The sequence below is a fragment of the Labrus mixtus genome, chromosome 18 (assembly GCF_963584025.1).
Source record: "Labrus mixtus chromosome 18, fLabMix1.1, whole genome shotgun sequence".
In the NCBI taxonomy this organism is placed as follows: domain Eukaryota; kingdom Metazoa; phylum Chordata; class Actinopteri; order Labriformes; family Labridae; genus Labrus; species Labrus mixtus.
Window position 1 is genome coordinate 25,707,982 of NC_083629.1, and position 5,000 is coordinate 25,712,981.

General features: G+C 44.4%; 1 protein-coding gene across 12 annotated transcripts in view; it reads right to left on the reverse strand.

The window, feature by feature from the left end:
- Positions 1-5,000, reverse strand: part of smoc1 (SPARC related modular calcium binding 1) — a 58,671-nt gene that overhangs the window by 41,769 nt on the left and 11,902 nt on the right. The gene's annotated exons all lie outside the window — the stretch shown is intronic.

Genomic DNA, 5,000 nt, shown 5'->3' on the forward strand with positions numbered 1-5,000 from the left:
GAGAGAGAGAGGAGGTGTGCATTGAGCAGCACCAGAGTCCTCGAGCCGAGCGGCGGTGCCTGAGCCAACCGTTGTTGAAAATGTTTCAAATATTTGAACAAACACAAAGAGCGCTTCATTCGTCTTATCTCGCAAGCTCAGGAGCCAAACTGTGTGGCAGCTCGAACACCTGTTTAATAAAAGATAAAAAAAACAACAACCAATCTCTGTCACCCGAGCGTGTTTGTTGGAGCTCTGAACCCGGCACAGCAGAGCTCATTAGGGGCAGGTATGGAGGCGGGGAAGGTGGTGGAAAAATGAGACGCAGCCAGAAACAAAAAGGCACACTTTCCCCGCTTCACCTGCCAACTACTATCAGAGCATCTGAGCGCAGCACTAATGCCTTTCAAGAGCCTTACATGTACACAGTTTCCTTCCTCATCCCAATGCCCAACTCTGAAAACAGTTGTATTTTGAACAACATCAAAACGTTGCCTGGATACAGATTTCCTCCAAACGTATGAAGAGTGATCAGACAGGCCCGAGCAGAGTGGAGACGGTAACCCAGCCAAACGTCTGACGTCACGACTGAGCTGGTGTACACAAAAAGAATCACCAGCAGGTTTCTTCTGACGCGCGCTCAACAAATACTCATTTTTTTAACCTGGTAATGGTAAACCTGTTTGGTTTAGCGTTGGCCCAATCACAACAAGAGGAATAAGAATCCTTCAAATTAAAACGTCCAATAAATTTAAATAAATATTTATAGCTCAGCGGTGACCGCCCACTCTGGTTCCATTCGTAAATATCTCCATTCAAATCTTCCATTGACATTTCACAAAACCCTTATATCAAGAGATTGAAGCCTGTTGCCATGACAACCACTTACTCCAATACTCGTGACTATAGTGGATTTGATTCGGCAGCAAAACTGCGTTCCAAACAAAAAAAAGGCAACGGTACAAGACTGTGTACATAATTTTCTTTCTGAGTCAAGGAACTACACATCCCACAATGCATTGCGAATGATCCCTCTTCTTCTTTTGTAAGAACTGTAACTTTAGTCGTTGTTATTATGTTTATACTGTTGATACATGTGTTAGCTAACTAAGCTGCTAGCCTGCTAGCGAAACTATCCGTTCGCATTCGGTGCCGAGGGGCGGGAAATATTGCCATGGTAACGGCCAGCTACACCAATCACAGACATCGCTTTCACACTCTGATTGTGGGTAGTGTAGTTCTTTTCCCGATATCGTCAATAAACCATGTTGTTCTTAAAGAGACGCCATGTCGCTATGTGTTATTCTGTCGCGTAGATGGACGAGGTAGGAGGAAGGACGGCGCTCTACATGGCGCTGACACGATCTCTCCTCACTCAGCAGAGCTCGTTAGCTTGTTAGCTCGTTAGCTTGTTGTACAAAGTGGAGATAACGGTGCTTTAATAATATGCACATCATGATTGAAATGTTGACCTTTGACCTTTGATCTGTGTCAACAACACAGAAGAAAAACTTTATTCAGCTCACTGCGAGCCGTTTATTGACGAGTCAAAACTCGTCAGAACCCCACTTCCCTTTGTACACCTTCAAAATAAAAGCACTAGATGTCAAACTCTTATTGAGGGGGAAACTGAAATTCACAGAGCAGAGTATTAAATATTAAACGTCTGCAGTGTGTGATCGCACGCTGTCAGGACACGGTGTTACTGTGGCTTAAGAAAGCTCAGCTGCAGACTTAGCACGCTCTTTATTCTTGATTTTTATTTCCTGCGTCACATTCTGGTGAATAAATTCAGTCTGATCACGGGAAATAACTCAAGGAGTTCAATGTGTTTCTACAAATCCAGAACTGTGGCGAGGAAAAAGAGACACGGGTCAGAAAATAATCGATTTACAGTCTTTTGTGGTTTTTAACTCAGCAGAGATGATCTGCCAGCGCTGACAGTCCTGACAATCATGAACATTAATCTCTTAATCCCAGCTCTTAAATCGAATCCAAAATACCAAAAGAGTGAAAAACGGTCCATCTGGTGAGCTAATGCCGCACGCCTCCAATGTCAATTTAACAGTTCAGATAGTTAGTTTGGATCCTGTTCATCTTCTTATTCATGAGAAATGCCTCCTTCTGATTTGAGATGAAGTCTCGTTGGAAAACATGTGGCGCTATTTCACCTCACAGACAAGTTATTTTAAGTATGCCTGAAAAATCTGATTTTTACAACCAAATAAAACACAAGCTGGGCGTTCTTCTTCCTGGCTGTCAGAGCTCCGGCAGATACTCCGTTATCTGCTCACAAGACAGACAAGACTTTTCCCAAAATAAAAGAAGATACCGCGGCCTCGCTATCTGCCAGATAAAATCAGCGAGGGGGGGGGGGGGTTAACAGGACGGGATGGGTGGTCCGCAGTTTAAGAAAGTGTCCTGAAGCTGAGGGGTCAAAGGGTTAAAGGGTAGTTCAGTATTTTTGAACCGGGTAGTCAGAGGTTCTTGTCAATCGTTGTATTAGCCGGTCAGGTCAGCTCAGCCTCTTCATGGAGGAACGGGTCAGAGTGGTGACACGTAGGCTGGTCTACACATCGCCGCAGACGGTGCCGTTGACTGATCAGACTTCCAAAGAGACAACAAAACAATGACAAGCCATTTACTGTAGATACACGAGGATACTATGGAGGACAAATGTCTGCAGATGGAGACTCTAGAGGTCAGAAAGAGAGACGCGGGAAACTTCTGTGGAACCCGGAGGACAGTAGAGATTGTTGCACGAAGTTACCTGGTCGTGCAGGTGTGTAAACCTTGAGCCCATATCCATGAATCCAGAAAGCTACGACTGGGACCAGTTTCTCAATAGAGGGGCGGAGCTGACTGACCTCTATTGACAAGTACCTCGCTCATCCCCACCCCAGAACTCTGAACTCTCCCTTTAATACCACACAAAGCACTTCATCTGTTTCAAAACCATCCAGGTTCTAGTCCAGTCGACCTCTGCTGCCTCAGTGAGACGTCTTCACATAGAGTCTAAAAACTTGAATAAAAAGTGAAAGGATCTTTGATCAAAAGGGGAACGACGCTCGAGAGAATATATGTGTGACACAAATCCAGCTCACCTCACCGTAACAACATAAGTGGAGAACAAGCCAGACAGTCGAATGTGATCTCAGCCTTGGCAGCGAGGCGCCGCAGGAGAATATCTTTCTGTCAGGACGTCTTAAAGGAAAACTAAATCATGACGTGTTCCTCTTCAGGAGAAAGTGCAGAGAGAGGAAAAGCATCGCACATTGTTTCATTTTTAGCTCGCGTGTCGTCCTCTTGGCTTCGCTGAAAGACGGGAATAATTCAGGAGTTGGCTGCATGGTTTCTGTTTTTCCTCCTGAACTAAAGTTTGTCTCTTTTCTTATTCATGTCGTTATTTGTTTCAAGTCTAAAAACGGGGGACCAACCGGAGCCAGAGGGGAAAGCAGTCTGACTACGTGATGAACTGCTAAGTCCTTAAATTAGTATCCAGAGCGAGCTTTTATAAAAAAGTGATTTAAGTCTCTCCGGCCTCTCCTCCAGGCCTCTGCCCACAGGCTGACCCGTCCTCCCCGTCCCTGACTCACAGCCCCTCTGCCTCCTCTCTCATAATAAAGCAGTAAATCCAGCTTTTCAGACGGCATTGTCCGGTAAGTGGAAATAAACACTCCGACCGACTCTCCCACATGTACTTATTTCTTAGTCATGGCGTCCCACCCACAGACTCCTGCCCCGTAAAGGTGAAACCAGAGACTCAGCAGATCCCAAAAAAAAAGGCCGTAATTTCTGGAGATTCAGACATAGAGGGAGAAGATGGTCACTGTCCTGTCGTCTCATATAAACTACAGATCTATGACGGTACGTTATTCAATAATCAGCAGTAACAGGAACAAATCTTCAGGAGCACGACGGCAAAAAGAATCACAAGAGAACAGAAACGTCAGCACGCTCAATGTCCCTTAAAGTCTTAATCTGTGATGTTTCACTCTTAAATGTAGAAATCAAGTATCTCCTCTGAAAATAACTCTGTGAGTCATGACTGTCTACAATGGGTGTAACACCCGAGTCCCACTGTCTGTGATGTTTTCAGAGTTTTCAGAGTCCTATCTTCACTTTGTTTACATCGCCAGGACGGCCGGCTGACTCCTCCCCTCGTGTATAAAAGTTGTTTAATTGAGGGACTAGAGAAAAGAAGAATAACATACTGTACTCACTGCTTAACTGTGTTTCTAGATCACGCTCATTTCAGGTAAATTTACATGCAGTGTGAAGATACGAGCAGAATAAAGATCGCTAGCATTAGCATGCTAACACAACAATGCAGCGCGAGTTGTTTTGGTTTCATGCTGGTGCTCAAGGGCGACATCTGCTGGATCAAAACATCACATAAAGCCTTTAAAGTTTTATACTCTGGGTGGAGCATCAACAAACACGTCTGCTGTTAATCTGTTAATTAAAACGATGTGATAACATCACAGTGTTTAAACTCTCACACGGAGCACATCTGATTGGTTTCTAATCAAACATTAAATAAGATTAAGAGGTGGATATGACTTTGGACTTGTCAGCTGAGCTGTCTGAGAGTTTGTTAAAGTGAAATGAGACATTCAAAGATGCAGCAGTGTTCTTCTTTTACATCACTGAGACTACAGGGAGACACTGAGGACGAGTATCTACGGAGAGCCTGAAGCATTTCTCTCTTCTTTCTCAACCATCAGACTTTTTTTTTTGGGAACATTTGAGCCCATTATCTCGTGTGGGCGGGTCCTTTCTGAGGCCCGTTTGCATTGGCTGATGGATTTTGGATGACAGCCAATGGCAACAGCCCAGCACCCTCGGCGTTGCTAAGGGTGCAGCAAGTGCGGGAGATTCATTTTTAGCTGACTCGTCGACTCGATGAAAAATGGGCAGAAAGTAACTTTATGTTTTCCTGAACTATTTCTCTCTGATTTTACACATTTATCAATAGATAATAAACAGAATACAAAGGGTTAATTCGTCGGGTTTGGAGG